The sequence below is a fragment of the Phyllopteryx taeniolatus genome, chromosome 3 (genome assembly GCF_024500385.1).
Source record: "Phyllopteryx taeniolatus isolate TA_2022b chromosome 3, UOR_Ptae_1.2, whole genome shotgun sequence".
Taxonomy (NCBI): domain Eukaryota; kingdom Metazoa; phylum Chordata; class Actinopteri; order Syngnathiformes; family Syngnathidae; genus Phyllopteryx; species Phyllopteryx taeniolatus.
This window is the reverse complement of record NC_084504.1, coordinates 32453568-32475194: the sequence shown is the minus strand read 5'-3', so window position 1 is coordinate 32475194 and position 21627 is coordinate 32453568. Positions and strand designations below refer to the sequence as shown.

General features: G+C 45.7%; 1 long non-coding RNA gene across 3 annotated transcripts; it reads right to left on the bottom strand.

Moving 5' to 3' along the window:
- Positions 1-11922: 11922 nt before the first annotated feature.
- LOC133475888 (uncharacterized) lies at positions 11923-19404 on the bottom strand. 3 transcript variants are annotated; one of them, XR_009787975.1, is made up of 5 exons: positions 19239-19404; positions 15251-15424; positions 13371-13426; positions 12748-12846; positions 11923-12660 (listed from the first exon to the last, which is right to left on the bottom strand). It is a non-coding gene; the product is annotated as an uncharacterized LOC133475888 (long non-coding RNA). The 3 variants fall into 3 exon arrangements; XR_009787974.1 differs by having other exon boundaries at positions 11923-12846; XR_009787976.1 differs by lacking the exon at positions 19239-19404 and adding an exon at positions 17403-18364 and having other exon boundaries at positions 11923-12846.
- Between the last annotated feature and the right edge of the window lie 2223 nt (positions 19405-21627).

The following is a 21627-nucleotide window of genomic DNA, read 5'->3' as shown; positions in this document are numbered from 1 at the left end:
ACTGCTACTTTAAAATAAGATGACTCAAGTCGAAGCAAAAAGTAGTCCTCCAAATAATTATGAGTAAGAGTCAGAAAGGACTCAATGAAAACTTTCTTTTAAATAAGGGCATGACCATCAAATAAATAAATACAAATAACTAAACAAAATAATATGCAAATTCAGATATTGCTGAACAATATCACAATCAATGAAATCTTTGTAAAATAACAAATCAAGGCAAATTCAGCTCCAAGAAATAGTCTGATACTACATTGTTTCCACTAGTGAAACAGCACAATACTGCAGGCGCACCAGGCACATCAGAAAAACAGGAACAAGGCTGCTGTGGATATAAAAAGTATACACACCCCTGTTCAAATGCCAGGTTTTTGTGTCGTAAAATAATTTTGACAAACATAAATCATTTTAAAACTTTTTCTACCATGAATGCAACCTACAATTTGTACAACTCAAATCATTTATTTTTGTATCTTTTTTAAAGGGGAGGTGAACATAAACAACTGAAATAAACTTCAACATGATTGACTTGGACTTGACTTGTTGGCCAGGTCACCGTTGCAAAAGAGATGTTCTGTTTTAACTGGTCTTTTACCTGGTTAAATAAAAGTTTCATTAAAATAAATACAAATAAATCTGGTTGCACAAGGATGCACTCCCTCTTATAACCGGCACGTGGCTGTGTTCAGAAGTAACAGATCACATTCAAACTCGAGAGAGAACGAGTGAGAGAGAGAGCGAGCGAGAGAGAGAAGATGATGCATGTTTTACAGTTACTTGTGACCATAAAATAGTGCTAATGTTGCTATATGCACAGCCAAAACAACAGCAAAAATATAATAAAGTTACAAGTGGGCTGAAATTTCCTAGTTTGGGCAGTGACAAAACTACGCTGCATGTTAAAGCTGTTGTTTTTCGTCATCTGTAATGTAAACATGAGTCGCGCACGGCTGTCACGACTCACTTTGATTGGCCTGCAAAGCCCAACAGAACATGTGACTTTCTCGTGTCGTTTGATTGGTGAACTTGAGTCAAACATTGGAGCAACCGTGCCCGATGCCGAAGTTGAACGAAAAAGTCTCAAAATAGATCGTGCATGCAATTATTGATAAATGAAAGTAGCGAACGGCATGTAAGTCATTGTCACGGAGTAAAAGTACGGTTTCTTCTTAACATAAATACTCAAGTAAAATTAAAAATAAAACTACTCTGACAAGTACAATTGATCCAAACTGTTACTTGAGTAAATGTAACGCCTTCCAACCCACCTCTGATCACTGTTAGTATTGGTGAAGGTGGTTGTTGTGTAAAACAAGAATGCATGATACTGATTCCCTATGTCAATGAATCACTGCCAGTCCTCCATGTTAACATGGATATTTGAATGTGACGGACATCAATGGCAGTGAATGAGTTAAAATTCATCTTTGTAAAGGCTGAGAGAAAAGATGTTAATGTTAAAAAGCCAGCGCAAACATCAAAGTGGAGTTCCGCACAAATACTTGTTAAAAGGGAAGAATTATGGGGGCCAATTTTATGCAAATAGCTGTGTGTCTGGAGTGCCTGCCCATCCATCAGGAGGGAAATGGGGTGTATGGTTAAATAATTAGTGGAGACATTGCAAAAATGTTTTGTTGAACGCACAAATTATCCTTTATGTGGTAGGCACTTATTTGATTGTCAATGTGGTGGGAAAGTGTCTGCGTGCTGGTGGGCGGTGGGGTAGCGTTCGGCAATGAGTCCATCCGCCACATGCACACAACAGTTAAAAGACAATGTCAAACCACATTCTGCACGTGTTACAACAGCGTGGCTTCGTAGTAAAAGAGTGTGGGTACTAGATTCGCCTGCCTGCAGTCCAGACCTGTCTCCCATTGAAAATGTGTGCCGCACTATGACGCGTAAAATACGACAACGGAGACCCCGGACTGTTGAACAGCTGAAACTGTACATCGAGCGAGAATGGGAAAGAATTCCACCGACAAAGCTTCAACAATTAGTGTCCTCAGTTCCCAAACGTTTATTGAATGTTGTCAAAAGAAAAGGTGATGTAACACGGTGGTAAACGTGACCCTGTCCCAGCTTTTTTGGAACGTGTTGCAGCCATCAAATTCTAAGTTCATGATTATTTGCTAAAAACAATCAAGTTGATCAGTTTGAACATGAAATATCTTGTCTTTGTAGTGTATTCAATTAAATATCGGTTGAACATGATTCGCAAATCATTGTATTCTGTTTTTATTTACGTTTAACACAACGTCCCAACTTCATTGGAATTGGGGTTGTACATAGGCCACCATTGCTTTTTCGTCACAGTGCATTCTGGGTAGGCAAATGGGGATGTGCCCGACGCCCGGAGTTTTTAGCAGGAGCCACAGTAGCAGCCCCTGGCAGCGATGAACGCTGTTCAGCCATTTCAGTTCGAGCCAGAGTGTGATCAGGGAACTGAGGAGAGTGAGGAAGCTCCAGGTGGTCATAGTCAGTGGTGTATTTGTAGCTACTGCTAAATGTAACCCTACGGAGGGCACAAGCCAGTGCAAACTGTAGGCCGGTCCCAAGGCCGGATAAATGCTGAGGGTTGCGTCAGGAAGGGCATCCGGCTTCAAACTTTGCCAAACAAATATGAGCGTTCATCCAAAGAATTCCATACCGGATCGGTCGTGGCCCGGGTTAACGACGTCCGCCACCGGCGTCGTCAAGCTGCAGGGCGCCGTTGGAAATTCAGCTACTGTGGGTCGAAGTCGAAGAAGAAGAGGAGGTGGAAAGCAGGTTCTTCGGCAGAAAGAGAAGAGGAAAGCACATAGCCTAGAACTGAATGTGGGGACTTTGAATGTTGGGACTATGACAGGAAAATCTCGGGAGTTGGTTGACATGATGATTACTAGAAAGGGTGATATATTGTGTGTCCAGGAGACCAGGTGGAAAGGCAGTAAGGCTAGAAGTTTAGGGGCAGGGTTGAAATTATTTTACCATGGTGTAGATGGGAAGAGAAATGGAATCGGGGTTATTTTAAAAGAAGAGTTGGCTAAGAATGTCTTGGAGGTGAAAAGAGTATCAGATCGAGTGATGAGGCTGAAACTTGAAATTGAGGGTGTTATGTATAATGTGATTAGCGGTTCTCCCCACAGGTAGGATGTGACCGAGAGGTGAAAGAGAAATTATGGAAGGAGCTAGACGAAGTAGTTCTGAGCATCCCAGACAAAGAGAGAGTCGTGATTGGTGCAGAATGTAATGTACATGTTGGTGAAGGAAACAAGGGTGATGAAGAAGTGATGGGTAAGTACGACATCCAGGAAAGGAACTTGGAGGGACAATTGGTGGTAGACTTTGCAAAAAGGATGCAAATGGCTGTAGTGAACACTTTTTTCCAGAAGAGGCAGGAACATAGGGTGACCTACAAGAGCAGAGGTAGAAGCGACGTTGTAATCTGAAGGAGGTTACCGACTGTAAGTAGAGTGTGGCTAGACAGCATAGGATGGTGGTGTGTAAGATGACTCTGGTGGTGGGGAGGAAGATTAGGAAGACAAAGGCAGAGCAGAGAACCATGTGGTGGAAGCTGAGACAGGACGAGTGTTGTGCAGTTTTTCGGGGAGAGGTGAGACAGGCTCTCGGTGGATGGGAGAAGCTTCCAGAAGACTGGACCGCTGCAGCCAAGGTGATCAGAGAGGCAGGCAGGAGAGTACTTGGTGTATCTTCTGGCAGGAAAGGAGAGAACGAGACTTTGTGGTGGAACCTCACAGTACAGGAAATCATACAAGGAAAAAGGTTAGCTCAGAAGAAGTGGGACACTGAGAGGACCGAGGAGAGGCGAAAGGAATACATTGAGATGCGACGTAGGGCAAAGGTAGATGTGGCAAAGGCCAAACAAGAGGCATATGATGACATGTATGCCAGGTTGGACACTAAAGAAGGAGAAAAGGATCTCTATAGGTTGGCCAGACAGAGGGATAGAGATGGGAAGGATGTGCAGCGGGTTAGGGTGATTAAGGATAGAGATGGAAATGTGTTGACTGGTGCCAGTAGTGTGCTAGATAGATGGAAAGAATACTTCGAGGAGTTCATGAATGAGGAAAATGAGAGAGAAGGGAGAGTAGAAGAGGCAAGTGCGGTGGACCAGGAAGTGGCAATGATGAGTAAGGGCGAAGTTAGAAAGGCATTAAAGAGGATGAAAAATGGAAAGGCACATACCTGTGGAGGTATGGAAGCATCTAGGAGAGGTGGCTGTGGCTGTGGAAATTTGGACCTGCTTGTTCAATAGAATTCTAGCATGTGAGAAGATGCCTGAGGAATGGAGGAAAAGTGTGATGTGCAGAGCTGTGGGAACTATAGAGGAATAAAGTTGATGAGCCACACAATGAAGTTATGGGAAAGAGTAATGGAGGCTAGACTCAGGACAGAAGTGAGTATTTGCGAGCAACAGTATGGTTTCATGCCTAGAAAGAGCACCACAGATGCATTATTTGCCTTGAGGATGTTGATGGAAAAGTACAGAGAAGGTCAGAAGGAGCTACATTGTGTCTTGGTAGATCTAGAGAAAGCCTATGACAGAGTACCCAGAGAGGAACTGTGGTACTGCATGCGGAAGTCTGGAGTGGCAGAGAAGTATGTTAGAATAATACAGGACATGTACGAGGGCAGCAGAACAGCGGTGAGGTGTGCTGTAGGTGTGACAGGAGAATTTAAGGTGGAGGTGGGACTGCATCAGGGATCAGCCCTGAGCCCCTTCCTGTTTGCAGTGGTGATGGATAGGCTGACCGATGAGGTTAGACTGGAATCCTCGTGGACCATAATGTTAGCAGATGACATTGTGATCTGCAGTGAAAGCAGGGAGCAGGTGGAGGAACAGTAAGAAAGATGGAGGCATGCACTTGAAAGCAGAGGAATGAAGATTAGCCCAAGTAAGACAGAATATATGTGCATCAATGAGAGGGGTCGAGGGGGAAGAGCGAGGCTACAGGGAGAAGAGATAGCAAGGGTGGAGGACTTGAAATACTTGGGGTCAACCGTCCCGAGCAATGTTGGGTGTGGTCAGGAAGTGAAGAAATGGGTCCAAGCAGGTTGGAACGGGTGGAGGAAGGTGTCAGGTGCGTTATGTGACAGAATGAAGGGCAAAGTTTAGAAGACAGTGGTGAGGCCAGCCATGATGGACGGATTAGAGACAGTGGCACTGAAGAGACAACCGGAAGCAGAGCTGGAGGTGGCGTTGAGGTTCGCTCTCGGAGTGACCGGGTTGGATCAAATTAGAAATGAGCTCATCAGAGCTCGATGTTTTGGAGACAAAGTTAGAGAGAGCAGACTTGGATGGTTTGGACACGTCCAGAGGAGAAATAGTGAGTATATCGGTAGAAGGATGATGAGGATGGAGCTGCCAGGCAAGAGAGCTAGAGGAAGACCAAAGAGAAGGTTGATGGATGTCGTGAGTGAAGACATGAGGGGAGTTGGTGTTGGAGAGGAGGATGCAGGAGATAGGCTTACATGGAAAAGGATGACGTGCTGTGGCGACCCCTAAAGGGACAAAGGAAAAGAAGAAGAATCAGAGCTCACTTTAAAGCAGAACAACACTCTTGTCCAATGAACAAGACTTTTTTGTCCTCGCTTTACAGGGTCTTTAAGCATAATTTCCGAGACATGCTGATGCTTTGCGATAGTCACATGTGAGCTACGGGAAAAACGGGCCCTCCGTCGTGAACGTGCACGTGCGGCTGGAACGTGTGATTTGTGCGCTGCCAGTCATTTCATCTCTCCCTACTGGCATGTAAGAAGTCAAAAACATTCAAATGATTCATCAAGATCTCATTCACGACCAAGGGAAGCGCTTCAGTCGGCGGGGCAAACAATAAATGGCATCCTGTTCATTTGAAGCGCTTCGACTGGGTTTGTTCCCATCTGCCTCGTGGGAGGAAGCGCAGTCAGTCCGAATTGTGCGGCGGCGACGAGCCGTCGGGCACCAAACAGCAAAGTGAAACAGAACAATGGTTCCTCCGAGCCCGTCTCCCATTTCACACGGAACACTGTCGTGTTTGTTCCATTTCTTTCCATAGGCATGAAGGACAAGTCACGCTTCTATCGCATAAAGCGCTGTGCATATTTGTGAGATTTGAGTTATGGCCTCGTTGAAGTCTCTTAGACAATAACGATGCTTCTGCGTAGTCTCAAACGATTTGCTCAATCGAAAGGATTTATGATGCAGATAAAATCCTTTGATTCCAGACTGAATTTTAATGTGTTACATGTACAGTACATTTATGTTCCGCTGCTGAATCTAAGTCAATCCAGAGGGGCCACTGTAATTTTGAACCGCTTTTTTCTGGTTTGATTCGAGACATGCTTGAATTCAAGTCACTTTGCAAATGCCCATTGTACGAGACTCGTACAATGTGCAATGACACTACTGTTGTTGTTTTTTGCCCCTTTGATTTCAGTTTTTACGATCCCACATGTTGGCACAGACGATTGCGGCTGAAGAATTACACAAACGCTTCCACATGAGCTTGTGGCAACCTGTTCTGCTTTGACTCAACCCAAACACATTTTCACATTCCAACCCAACCGTCTCACCTGTGAGTGTCAATTACATGACTGGAAAAGTCAAAACAATTTTGGTTTTCGCTTTTGGTTATTCATTTGAATAACAATGCATTGAGAGCGAAAACACAACAACACATGAGGACATGTTGACAAATGGTTTCAAGATGTAAAATGCTCATTTGTGAAAATGGAGGACATGTCTCAGATTTAACAAGCAATTGAAAATGCAAATTAGCTTACACACACAAAAAAAAAGTGTTACTGAGAACCAGCCGGCTAGATGTGCCGCCAAGTTGAACTAATACAATATATAGATTATAAATATGTAGTCTTTTACAATAATAATTGACCATATATTTTTTTTCATATGTAATTGCAGCCAGAAAGCAAAGCGTGAAGTCTCCGTCGTTGAAATGAAGTGAATGGGGTGAATGATCATTGTTAATATAGGTCACCCATTTCCTCTCTTTGTGGCTATCTGCTTCTTCCTTGACAATCGCGCCATGTTTTTGTGGTACAATAAAAAAAAATATATTAAAGTATTGTCTATTATCTGTGGAGCCATCCATCCATCCAACCATCCATCCATTTTCTACCGCTTATTCGAGGTCGGGTTGCGGGGGCAGTAGCTTTAGCAGGGACGCCCAGACTTCCCTCTCCCCAGCCACTTCCTCCAGCTCTTCCGGGGGGATCCCGAGGCGTTCCCAGGCCAGCCGAATGACGTAGTCTCTCCAGCGTGTCCTGTGTCGTCCCCGGGGTCTCCTCCCGGTGGGACATGCCCGGAACACCTCACCAGGGAGGCGTCCGGGAGGCATCCGAATCAGATGCCCCGAGACACCTCATCTGGCTCCTCTCGATGTGGAGGAGCGGGAGCTCTACTCTGAGATCCTTCCAGATGACCGAGCTTCCTGCGGAGGAAACTCATTTCGGCCACTTGTACCCGGGATCTCGTTCTTTCGGGCACGACCCACAGCTCGTGACCATCGGTGAGGGTAGGAGACGAGAGCTCCGCCTTTCGGCTTAGCTCCTTCTTCATCACAACGGACCGATACAAAGTCTGCATCACTGCAGACGCTGCACCGATCCGCCTGTCGATCTCCTGTTCCATTCTTTCCTCACTTGTGAACAAGACCCCAAGATACTTGAACTCCTCCTCTTGGGACGTGGAATGTCACATCTCTGGCAGGGAAGGAGCCCGAGCTGGTGTGTGAGGTCGAGAAGTTCCGGCTTGGGCTCTGGTACCAGTCCTCTCGAGAGGGGTTGGACTCTCTTCCACTCTGGAGTTGCCCACGGTGAGAGGCGTATATTTATTGCCCCCCAGCTCGGCGCCTCTACATTGGGGTTCACCCCGGTGGACGAGAGGGGAGCCTCCCTCCGTCTTCGGGTGGGGGGGACGGGTCCTGACTGTTGTTTGTGCCTCCGCACCAAACAGCAGCTCAGAGTACCCACCCTTCTTGTAGTCCTTGGAGGGGGTGCTGGAGAGCGTTCCCGCTCGTTCTGCTTCGGGACATCGAGTCCGAGTGGACCGTGTTCCGCGCCTCCATTTCTGAGGCGGCCGACCGGACCTGTGGCCGTAAGGTGGTCGGTGCCTGTCGTGGCGTGCCTCACCAACGACATGCATCCTATCGGGGCTTTTTGGCCTGTGAGACTCCTGAGGCAGCTGATGGGTACCGGCTGGCCAAGCGGAATGCAGCTTAGGTGCCTCTGGATTGGCAGACTGGGGTGGTGGTCCCCCCTTTTAAAGATATTAGCTTACGCAAGATATCGGCATTTAGCATCAACTCGTTTTGCAGTATATAGAAATTGCTGTAAGATACACCAACCAAACAGAACACTGTGACCCCCACACAATATAATACAATATAATTGTACCGTGGAAATGAATTCCGTTTTCTGAGTCTCAATACACAATAAAATATAATGATATCCCATATAAGAGCTGACAAGCATCAATCAAAACCGAGCATTATGATTACTTTTGCAAAGTTTCGAATATTTGATCCAGCTCTTGTATTGGACATGATTATCTTTGCAAGTGCATAATGATGTGGCTGCTACAGTATATCCACTCCAGTAATTTGGTTAAAAAAAGACAAAGAAAAAATAAAAGATTACTTGTCTGTATATCTACTTTTTACTTATACTTCTGACGATTGACTACAGTATATATATAAAATACAGTATGTGCCTCTAAACAACGTGCTTATCGAGGTCATCGGCAATGTCATGTTTTGGTTTACTTTTGACTGGAACGCTTTGAGGTCGAACCTCGGAAGTTCCAAGTGGGCTGTTTCCTACGATGACGCAGTCTGGAATGCGGCGTATGAAATGGCAGCACCAGGAGGATTTTGCAAATGTTTACGTGTACATGAAACGTTTAAAAACGCAACAGAAATCCATCGGAGGTTGTTTTTACCAAGCAGGATTGTTTCTCAATGTTTTGTATCGTCTTTAGTGGCAGTTTACATCATGTTGCGCTGGCATGACGTCGCGACGCTACCAGTGAATCGCCAAAACACTTTTTAGGCGTAGGTTTAGCGTACCAAATTTTGCCGTGCCAAATCACAATCAAGCGTACCGCTAAATGGAAACGTGGTTGTAGCCTTAGCACATTGTGGCCAAGTGTCTGCCTGTGAAGGCTGCACCCACTTCCCTTGTAACGTCTCCACCGTATTCCGGTTCTTCTTGTGTAAATTATACGACGTATGTGAATGGATCCGCTCCATGTGCGCCCAGGGAGGAAGCAATATAGTATAAGCCCGTCGCGGTGGACAGCAGCTTCTAAGCACCGATCGGTCGTGAAAGAGTCGCGGGAGCCAGAGGCGGCGGCTTCTCTGTAATTACAACATGCTCCTAAAACGCAAATACCAAGCCCTAGCAACCTCAGCCGGGAGACGGAGAGAAAAGGGGGTCGAGTGCAGAGGAGGGGTCGGAAAAAAAAAAAAAGATCGGCAAGGAGAGTTGAGAAGCGCCACAGAGAGCGACCCCGCAATGACCCCGGCCTTCCAACAATCGTCCCCTGCCAGCTGGAGCCAGGGTTAGGGGCGAGAGCGAGGGGCCGGGCGGGATCCCCTCCGATTTATGACTGACTATAAGGCCCCTGAAAGAAACCCAATCGCCCAGGATTCCTGCGCAGCATGACTCTGGCTGCAGAGAATAGGTAGCCCGGGAGAGTGTGGGACCGGGGGCTCGGGCAACGCAGGCGACGCTTCGCATTCGCGGAGGGGGGAGGGCCGGCGGCCGTTGGCTCCATTCTGCGCGAGTCTCCGCATTGAGCGCGATATCATGACACTGCGCACGCCGACATCAGATGCCCGCCCAAACTCATCGTCTGAACTCCCTTTGCGGGGCGTATTTCCCAACCCGGAATTACATGCACCCGACTAATTGCTCGATCTGTCTAATTAGTAGAAATGTAATGCTTATTCCATTTCAACCCGCTATCAGTGTCGAGTGGGGAAAAAGAGAGGCGGGCTGAGAGTAGGGCATGAAAAGAAAGGGAGAAGGCAGCTGTCTTTTAAAGCGGGGTAAGCCGCGCTGCGAGCTACCCCGCTGATCCATTAGCATATCTGAATGATCGTGTTCCTGCGCAGCCGCCGCCACGCTGCAAGGCGGCACATCTGAAGACGGCCGCCTTTGAATGCGCTTGCGAGCGGGGGAACTCTTATTTTTCAAGCCCTTTGAAAATCCACACACAACTTGATATTTGAGAAGCCAACAAAAATAAAAGTGTGAGGAAAAGGGAAAGAAAGTTTCCTATTTTGAGCAGGACAGACTTTTACAAGGCATTTGAAGCCGGATACTTAATAATTCACTTGATGCTACAAGCGGCGGTAAGGCAGGATGGAAAAATCCTCGTGCGCAACAACGGTACTCATCACCTGTGAAAGTGTGCGACAACCTCGGGATCGGGTGGCAGATTTCAGCAAAGTTCAGTCAAATAAGATCATCTTTTAATGAACCTCAGAGGGGGAAATTATATACGCCAACTTTTTGCAACGTTACGAGTTGTGGCCCACGCAGCTCGAGTGCAGCCGGATGGCGGCGGGCACAAACCCAAATGAGTTGTGAATGTTGGGAGTGTTTTCGTTAACCATAATCAACCGTTTCAAAGTGTAAATATGCTGTGCCGACACTTTGCAAATGAAAGGTGTGCAACTCATCAACGACTTTGAGCATATTGTTCTAAAAACTGGTTTGGTCGGATCCCTTGATTTTTGTTTTGGCGTGGCGCACCCATTTAAATGTATCTTCTTATATTTGCGAGTCACACCGGACTCACCCGTTTGCGTTTTGATCCTCGTTCCATTTGGTAAATGTGTCAGAGCTTAGTTCCCCCCCCCCCCCCCCCCCCCCCCCTCCCCCTTTTTGATCAGCCTTGAAGTCGGTCTCCCTTCAGCCACAAAGCGGCCTTCTATTGACTGGTTCCAGGCAGCGTATTGATGCTTCCATAATTTGGGCACAGGAAGACAAAAAGGCAAACCCCCGCTGGGCTCAGCACGACAGCCCAGTCAACAGGGAGGCTTGCATTTATTAGCCTGGGAGAGGAGCTCCTGCGGAATTAAAGCATATTCACCCGCCCATTGATCTCTGTCATGAAAACAATACCGGCCTCCATCTTTGGCAGCGTGCTAGGCACTGCGCGCTCGGAGGTAATTCGGGGGCCGCAAAAAAAAACCCCAGAATGGCTCGTACCCTCAAACGCTTTCAAACTGAGAGGAAGTGGGCAGTAAACACATCACGCTCAGCCATATAAGATGAGCGATGCTCCGGGCCATTTGCGCGATGTGATTGATTGGGATGACTACGAAGTGGATATGATGGCCCGTGTTTTTGGTGAACTTCGAAACTACGACGGCGCTGACATATTGAATGTTGCTGTGGTGTCTATTCCATTCGCAGGACGTCTGTTCGCAGCCTCTTGCACGAAGTCGTACGACGTGGCTTCGGGCTCGAAAAGAGATCTCGCGATGGGGAGTTAAGAGCGGTATGCTCGGCCATCTCACTGTCTGCTAATCCACTCATAATAGTCTCCGCATCAGCTCCCAGAACCGTCAAGGCAAGAGAAGCTTCCGGTATCTCCTGCGCCATTGGCGCGACATGAAGCAAGACGAGACCTACAGTATAATTACTGCTTCCTTCAGATGCGCCCTCATCTTTAACTTCACATTCGTCACCTTTGAACTCGAGATCACTTTGACTTTTGAGGCATCTATTTTTCATTTGTACACTTCCATTGAGCCTCTTGTGCCAGTGAACTCCTCATGACGGATAAACATAACGCTCCTTCACATACAAAATCATCAGTTATTCAAAGAAAAACTATTTTGTGTGCAGAGAAGTTCTTTTCTTTTTGCAAAGTTATCAAATAATTGACACAAAAATTCATTTTTGCTCATTTACTTTTGTAATTAAGTACATTTAAGTCTGTACATTTTGACTTAAGTACAGCATTAGAATCAGTCATTGTTTTTTTATCATGTGTACTTCTACTTGAGTGTAGAGTGTATGAGTGATGCTGCCGCCTCCGATAGGCGTAAGCAGAAAGATTTTGGCTCGGAAGCCAATTTTAGTAACATTTCAAAAATAGCCAGGATTTTATTTTTTCATATCACTTCCTCCTTCTAAAAACCAACGCTTGTGATTGGCTCTCTCTGGTCGTGTGCCATTCTGAGTAGTCTCAAACGTGACATCGTTTTGCAAACATGACTTCGAAACGCCCCCTTGTGGTGAAATCTATTAGTCGGTCTGAGACTTTGAAAAGGTTCAAATCCTAGTTAGACTTTCGAAACACATAAAAGAACATTGACTTTGGAACAGTTTCATCTTCGTTAGTTTGGACTTTTTTTTATGGAACATTCATATGCGATTGTCTCTAAATTGTGCATATTTGTCATGAGGTCAACATGGTATCATGTATTCCAAATGCTGAACACATAATTCAACAAACAACATTATTATCATGTATTTGGAGTTCCTCATGTTTTGGAGGAAATTATAAAGCCATTACCAAAAATGTTTACTTGGAGACATCTTGCGACTTCAAAATGCTTTTTGTCCTGGAGATGAACGGCCATAATGACTCTTGTTTGATCTGTTTTCAGTTGAAAGCAGTCTTTCGGTTTCAGGAATCTATTTGCGACAAAATAACATCCAGAATATTTCCATTTGTTTCCCTTGAGCACGTGTGCGCGTACGCAGGCAGGCTCGACTGTTGACCTTAGGAGCTTGCAGAGTTTGAGGACGCCCTCGGTGGCTGGAATCCAAGAAGAGGGAGACCGCCTGGACCGTCTGGTCAGCTCCTAACTCGCACAAGGTCTGCAACGTCAAAACGAGGAAGAAGCAGCGAATGTGACACTTCACACGTAGTTGAAAGGCGCCCTATGTCTCATTACGCCACCGAGCGCTTCTTTTGTCAAGTCGGGTTTGATGTGCGCAGGGTGCAGACTTTGACGAAGACCCGGCGTCCCGGTATGAGGCCCGCCTGCCCGCTGCCCCCTTTGAAGTCGCTGTCGGGACGAGGTCTTTCATATTTACAGAAAAGAGAGGAAAACTCGAGGGAAGGCCGTGATTGGCACGCTGTTGTTGGAGCAATAAACGGCTTGAGCGAATCACCGCTTGCGCCCGACTTGTTCGTCAACCCACATGCAGCCCCTGGAGTTTTCAAAAGACTGCTTTGCACGCACTTTTTCGGCCTCCTCGAACGTGAAACTTGCTTTCATCTATTTTTACCCCCAAAAAAGAAACACTCAAACATCTTGCATAAATTATGCTCTTAGCATTAGAATGAAAAAGGCATACGCCATCTCACGGTCTCGGGGAACCTTTTGATGGGCACTTACCGACCGGCGCGTGGATTGTGGGCTGGGTATGTCTTTCCCACTTGACTGCATCGTTCCTTACAAAGAGAACAAAGACACAACCTATCATCATACATATCGAGCCTATCGACCGACCTGCTGTTTCTCTAATAGGGATGTGATGACTTTGGTCATCGTCCAGAATTTGGGCCCGTTTGTGTTGGTTGAAAGCTCACGGCCGATTTCTCTGTTTGTGTGAAAGCAAACAGTGCTGTGGAGCGCACAGCTGTGTGTACCTTCATCTACAGTACACCTAAGACTCCCAAATGATCCTCCCACGCTCACATTGTCTGAAGAGCAAGCACAAAGACATTGAAGTGAATAGAGCTGCTTGGACAAGCGTTTTGTTGGTTTAACCACAATAGAAATGTAAACACTCATAGTCGTGTTGAATATGGCCTCTTTTACTGTACATTTTCAAACCATTCATCCATCCATTTTTTTAAGGAGATATATAGTACTGTAAGAGTTTTGGAAACTCGTGCCGGGCGCAATGGTACGGTGCGTAAATGTTCAAAAGTTTTTCTTTTCATGCCAAGAAAAAGAAACACAAAACTACGACTGAGTATTTATTCTGTTATGATTGTCAGATCTGTTGTTTTTGCTGCTAAATAGGAAACATGTATAGAATAGACGCGGTGGACATTGTTTGCTCAGCTTGACGCGGTGTTGAACGTGCTTCGCTCTGGAGACGAAATCACACAAATCAGCGCGTCGACTGCTTAACACGAGGCCTCACAGCCTACCTGTGGGAGGTCACGTCGGGGGATTGTGTAAAACACGACGCTTTGTCGGTAAACAAACCAGCGAGAGCGCGAGAGTGTGTATGTGTCTGACAGGAGCTGTGTAAGCAAACTCTGTTCTTATCTTTGTTCCAATAGTGTGGAAAAGGAAAGTCAGGCAGGAGACAAAAGGGAGAGGGGGGGTCAAAACTAAGTGTGCTACATGATAATAAACAAGGTCAAGTGCGAACTGAACGGCTCGGCGGAGTCAAGAGAGCGATAAGGCCCAACCTGCTGACAAGGTGTGCGCAGCTGAGGGGAATGGGAGGTCACAGTCTGTGGCGTCTCTAACCTGCCACCGCCATCTGCTGGAGATTACAAACCAGGCCGCATGCTCACAAGAGAACATATTTATTTCATCCCAGTCAGTGACTGAAATTAAAGGTTGACCTAGCAAATGCTACTCGTACACACTGGTAGGTGGCACTGGTACGCAAAGCTGACTGACTTTGGTTCTGCCGGGATGAGCTAGATCAGCTCCATTCCCGCTCAGTGAATACGTGAATGGTGAACGCAAACGGTGCAAAATGGATTCTTTTACAGTCAAACAGAATTAACCTTGCAAACGTTTTGTGCCAAGGTGCATTCCCTTTTGTTTCCAATTGGTCCGAGGCCTCATTAAGAGTCTGGAGAGCGTGTCTCTTTTCTTTTTCTCTGAAGTCATATGAAAAAATGTTTGAAAATGTAACCTTCCTCAAGTCTCCTCTTGAAAGACGAAGCCCGTAAATGAATCAGGATTGTCCAGTCCTGGAGAGACTCCGACAATGAAACTGCAAGCATTACCTTTTGCTGGCTTTCATGTGTATGTTTCTGCTGTTTGGGGAAAAGTGAACTTTAAAGCTGAGCATGACATTTATTTCGTACGATTTCAAAGGGCAGCAAATAAAAGTGTGAAAGGGCGACGGGCTCGCAGCATAAAGGAACCCATTAGTTGAAGGCTTTCTCTGATGTGTCACTCATCTTCTTGGCGAGAGGAGGCGAACACAAGATAAGACGTCTTTTGGTGGCCCCGGCAAAGCCAGAAAGGAGAACGCGAGCTACGCTTCAATAGATATCTGATACAATGATCCAAATACTCACCTCAGTCGTGATCCCACGCTCGAGAGAAAGGGATAAAAACCCTTCGGGGAGTTCCTAGGCCTGAGTTCGTCTACGCTGAGGTGGGCAGGGTCAGCGGGACATTCGGCGACATTCGGCGACACTTTGACCAAAGCCGGCCTTGAAGATGTCACGGGCTGTTTTGCGTTTCACCCGCTGAGAAAAAGCCAGCAGAAAGACGACCCAAGTCAGCGAGCTGGAGGCAATCGCGGCTCGGGTCCGAGAACCATTAGACGGTACGCGCTTATTGCTGCTCGGATGAACTTCGGGAATATGACTTACACTTATATATTACCGACGATCGGCGCTAATTGATCGGAAGCTAAAGCAAATTCATTTTCCACAGAGATGCCCCAAAATTGCTGTATCAAAGCCATAATGTGAGATCCGCCGCCTTCGCCTTTTGAAACGGCATCAGGTGCCTTCGCGCAACAATCAGATCATTTCACGGGACGACGTCAGCTCCGGCATCTGGCTGACCCGAAAAAGAAAAACGCTGTAAACTTTGTCGGGTGTCAGTTGACAGCGTTGTCCACCGCCTCTGTTACGTCTCTTACAGTACTAAGTACAGTACTAAAATGGAATATTGCCTTGACGAATTCGTCCCCCAGCTCCCCATCCCCAAATTGAGTCAACAGTGTCTTTTATGAAAAAAAAATAAAATAAAATAAAAAGCCAGCCATACGGACAAAGGCGGTACAATGCCAACTTTTACATGACAAGACTGTTGTTATTTTGGATCGAGTTCAAGTTTAAGTCGACATTATTTGAAGCTATTTAAATCAAACGATTTGCGGTGATCTATTTTGCAGTTGCAGGCCTGGCAAATTGGAAAACAGCAATCATAGATCTTGATGCACGGGATGAAAATGTTTTGGATCATAATCTCTACAATTGACTTTCTGATTCGACCATCTTGTTTCTGTAATAACGCGAGCAACTCGGCTTAACCAAACCAACTGCAACATCTCAAATGGTAATCGCTATTCAATTTGAAATCCTGCCAAATATAATTTACTGGAACATCCTCATCCTCGTCGTCATCGTGTCGGATTATCACTGGCTCTTCTCCAGCATCCGGCATCCTCTCTCGTGTTCAGTTGAAGTCAACTTGGATTTGATTTGCCCTCTTCCAATGAATGGAAATGCCGCATGAGTGACTCAGGTGCACTTTTGCTTCAGCAGTGACAAATGAAATGTCATTTTATTCATGGTACATGATTAAAAAAAAAAAAAAAAACACCTCAAAACAGAAGACGTTCCGACTCTCTGACAGTCGGGCCGGGCTATATCCTGGTTCTGAGGTCAACTCTCGCTTCCTAGCTGTGATACATAGCTCTGTTCCGTTGCAGTGTAAAAAAGGGAGTTACTGTGGCATGTAGGCGGCACGACTGCCCATATTACAAACAAAACAAAACAACATGGAAGAAGGGCAAAGCAAACCAGGAAAAAACCGGAAAATGTTCAAAAACAAAGCTCGTCTGTTTTGGCATTATCGTCCTGTTCATAATGGCTACCAGTGTATTCAAGTTCGATGTCACGCTTCAGAATTCTACAGTTTTTTTTTTTTAAATCAAAGTGATGCAGAAGTAGTGTAAAACATTTTCATTCGGATACAGTAATACTGTATTGTAATCGAACTAATTACTTTGAAAGGACAGGAACTAGTAATAGATGTATACTGCACTAGGTTACCTTTTCCCAGTTTCCCCTGTGTAGTTAAAAAAAACAACTAAAAAATGAATGCATTCATGTAGATTACAAAATATATGAAAAGAAATATTCCCAATTGTCACAATTTGTGAGCAATTAAGACTGTGTTATTTTGGATCAAGTTCAAGTTTAAGTCGATATTATTTGAAGCTATTTAAATCAAACGATTTGCGGTGAGCTATTTTGCAGTTGCGTGCCTGGCAAATTGGAAAACAGCAATCATTCATCTTGATACACGGGATGAAAATGTTTTTGTTCATAATCTCTACAATTGACTTTCTGATTCAGGCATCTTGTTTCTGCAATAACGCGAGCAACTCGACTGAACCAAACCAACTGCAACATCTCAAAACGTAATCAAGTATAATTTACTGGAACAGGATGTTGAGGCAGAATGGAGAAATAAAACAAATCTTCTTACGTCCCGATGTTGCCATCTAGCGGTGGCATACAGTTCAACCTCACAGTACTGTATGATCATCTTCTTGGATTTAATCCTTCAGTAATATTCCAAAACGTTTAGTCTAACAAGATGCGTGCATGCCAAAGCCAAGCAGACGGGCAGAGCTGGAACATCAAGTCTTTGCCAGTGGCTGCGCCCTGGGACGATTAATCGGATGCCGGAAGATTGTAGTGGAGGAGAAAAGCAATCACAGATCACTCATCTCTATCAAGCAGATTCACCTGCTGATACCTTGTCTGGCCACAGCGCCGACATACATCCAAAATCATTCTTTTGAGTGCCCGCTGGGTGAACCCGCGTCACATCAGAAAATCAGGAAAATCGTTTGGCTTGCTCAAAACCCGACAACAAATCATCATCATCATCCTCATTGTCGTCATGTGGGATTATCACTGGCTCTCCTCCAGCATCTGCCGATGTTCAGTTGAAGTCAACTTTGATTTGATTTGCCCTCTTCCAATGAATGCAAATGCCGCACGAGTGACTCAGGTGCACTTTTGCCTCAGCAGTGACAAATGAAATCTCATTCGCAGGTGTGAGTGTGAATGTGTGTTTGTTTCCACGTGCCCTGCAATTGACTGGCAAGCTGTCCAGGATGTACCCATCTCCCGCCCACAGATCAATAATCAGGAATACGTTAACCGTGATATACATTTGAACACAGTGCGAGATCGACATGATCTGGTTGGGCCTGAATAGACTTTACCAAGTTCCACAGCTCGTCTCCAACTTCGAGGGCGAGTTTGCACTTTCAAAAGTGGCCGCGAGGTTTGAAAGTCGCCTCACTTCACGAAGCACCGCCCCCTCCTCTGCTCGTCTCTGACCGAAGCCACGCCCCTCTAATGTGCACTGTACACACGTCTCTGTTAGCGTGGCTGCTACGTCGGTAGCAGGATTTTGTCATAACGGGAGTGTTACTATAACACGAAATGTTATCGGTTTGACGTTTGATGTTTTTGGAATGTACAATGAATTCAAATTCAGAAATGTTGCTAATGCCGTGACAAATCGGAATCCTCAGTGCTTTAAAAAAAAAAAAATAATAATAATTTTGTAATTGAATTAGAGGTACAAGATGGCGCTAGCGAGAGCTGGTTTTTTTGTTGTTGTTGTTGTTGTTGTTGTTGTTTTCCAAAGATCCCTGTCCTCGTGTACAGGTCGTAGCGGCTGCGCCAAAGTCCGCTGGCATCGGCTCCAGCTTACCCGCGACCCCAATTAGGGCCAAGCGCGATGGAAAACGGATGGATGAACACCATGGACATATATCACAGGCAGGTCATTGCAATTCAATTGGGCACCGTCTGTTTGAGAAGTTGTATTTTGAAATTTCAACTCACTCAGCATCAGTAAATCGTCAGCAATGGTCCAAAATGTAATTCCGTCTGACATAATAAAGCTGTTGTGGACTCAAATCTCAATGATGCTGCTTTGAATGGAATATCTACCACCAATAATTGATGGAGTTCCTCTTCAAATCCACTTAAGCTCAATGCGGATGCTAAGTGAGAATTTTGTTTATTCTCAGTGTTTCCCTTTGTAGTCTCGCAGAGCTTTTTTTGCTTTTGGCTCGATCAAAGATAGCAGAGGCAAGATGAAAATATAAATATTGCAACATCCTGGCAAAAGTACTGAGACGCTTCTTCTTCTTCTTCTTCTTCTTTGCTGAAGCGTTATTTGGAGACCATCAATTTCCTAGCGCTTGTCCTCGTTAAGGTCTCAAATGAGCTGGAGCCGATGCCAGCTGACTGAAAGCCTTTCCCAATTTCACACCAACGTCACACGGGGCGGCCTTACCTCGGCCGAGGTTCGAAACCAAACCTCAGAATTGCGAGACCAGCGTGTTGACCGGTACTCACTATGCTGCCTCAAAGGTTTCAACCTGACCGTGACCTTGTCGTGTTTGTGTGTGTCGCGCTCGCCAACCGTCACGAGCCTGCTCCAGTGTGTTCCACTAACAAGTGTGTGCAGGTAAAATGCAGAGAACAAATTGTGTGTGCCTGCGTGCATGTTCACGACAATAAGGATGATTCTTCTCCCTAGCGCTCTTTTATCCCACGCGTGCATGACTAAGCATGTATCGTTTGCTTTATTCTCATGCCAACCGCCAACTTCCTGGTGCTCCAGCACTCACCATTGTTTGCTATCCATAGATTTTGTTGTTTGTTATTTCACAGCTACTATTTTGGTATTCCAAACAAATTGCCTTAAATGCAGGAATCTGCAATGACTTAGCACCTCACACTTGTAATGTAGAAGAAAATGGAACTGTCTGTAGACTGTGGCTAATGCTAACAATGCTATCAGCAGAGCAATGCTTCCGTTATCATGTGCCGAGGACTAAATAAGAGGCACACACAAAAAGAGTGTTCATAGCATAATTTGTGCGTGCTGGTTGTTGACTTTGTGCATTTCCAGTGAGGCAAAACATCACTACTCTTCTTCATTTGCACGACATCACCTGCGCCACTTCCCAAATGTCTGATGTAAAGAGTAAGCTCGAGCGCATCGCCACCTGATTTCCAATGCAAGGCTGAACAAGAAGCTCCTGGAACACGAGGTGGCAGCAAAGCGGCGGCGGCTGCAGCCGCTTGGCGCTTGACTATTTTGAAGCCCCCCTGCGTTTTCCCTGATTATTTGCACGACATAACACGATTACACACGTGTCATTTCTCTCCATTCACCTGCACTGTTAGATTGTCATGGCGCCTGCCCTAAAAACTCCTCATGTGTTCACCGTCATCCCGGTAAGGAGAAAAATCTAATAACACGGCACTGACACGAACTTCTCAGCCTGCCGTGAGCTCGCTTGAAAGAAATATGCATCAATCAAAGTTGGATTCTGGTTGTGGGTCGTGAACTCGACCAGCCTCCGGAGATGAAAGAAGTTTGACTTTTGGAACAAGAACATTCCTGTTAATCCTCTGGACCTGATCGGCGTTTTCCGGGTAATTCCTAGTTTGGTCCTATCAACAAAGAGGAATTGAGGCGAAAGATGTGAAGCCGCGGCGGCACGACCGCTTAGCACGTCCGCCTCACAGTTCTGACGACCCGGGTTCAAATCCGTTTCGTGGAGTTTGCATGTTCTCCCCGCGCCTGCGTGGCTTTTCTCCGGGTCGTCTGGTTTCCTCCCACATTCCCAACCGTGCGGCGTGTTGCCAGGCTGGCGCGAATGACCCCCGGAACGTTTCTTTCTTTCAAATAAAAAAGGCAAGCCGTCAGAGGTCACATTTCATGTGATGCTTTGACCAATTTCCAGCACTATTCTTGCCGATGGTGAATAAAGCAGCAAATTTAATTTTTCGTGATTTCTTTTGGTTCACAGGGGAAATCTGTTTGCGCTGCTTAGGAGTTGAACCGAAAAGCACTTCGCCTCCTGGTGAGAAGATTACTCGCATGTTTTATTGAACGTTGCCCTCAGCACCTTTCGTCCTTGACAGTCTGATTCCAGCATGACCTTAATGTTTAACCAATGGGCTGTTGCAATTCACTTACGGTGACCCCCCCCCCGTAAACCTCATCAGCCGCAGCGGTCCTTCGGGTGGCCTTTATAGGCCACTCTGGCCGCCAGTGGCTTCGTTTCTTTGCTGTCCATCTTAACTGTCCTTGCACTTAAGAAAGCCGTTATCTTTGCCCTTTGGTTCACTTTCCAAGCGAGGCTGACATGACTTTGACTTCTGGTTCTCGTAAGGTGCGCTGACAACACTTGACTAGCATGTCCGTGTTTATTTCTAACGGAAATAAAAAGGACCGTCATTTCTCGTGTATAATGCGTACCCCCAAAGTTGAGCTCAAAATTCTGGAAAACCCTTCTACCTACGTAGAATGCATTTTTACAATGCATGATTTTGCTTCTACCCATATGATCAAAACATTAAGTATTATCTGTATTTTGTCCGTTTTTTCAAAGAATTATTCTGAAGTGAACCACTTTATTTGAACACATAATTGATTTTATTTACTTCGCTTGTAATTGGTCAGCGATTGGAATGCATGCCAAACTGATTTAGAGTCGGTAGCGCTAAACTGTTTTTCCCACTTTGCCGCATAGTTCCTCTTTGCAATGTTCATTTCTTTAGTCAGCTGGTTTCTAGCGCGATTATACACGGCTTTTGGTATGCGTCCTCCTTAGCTCGGCGAAGCTGCTTAAGTTTGGCAGTGAACCACGGCTTCTTGTTGCTGTTGA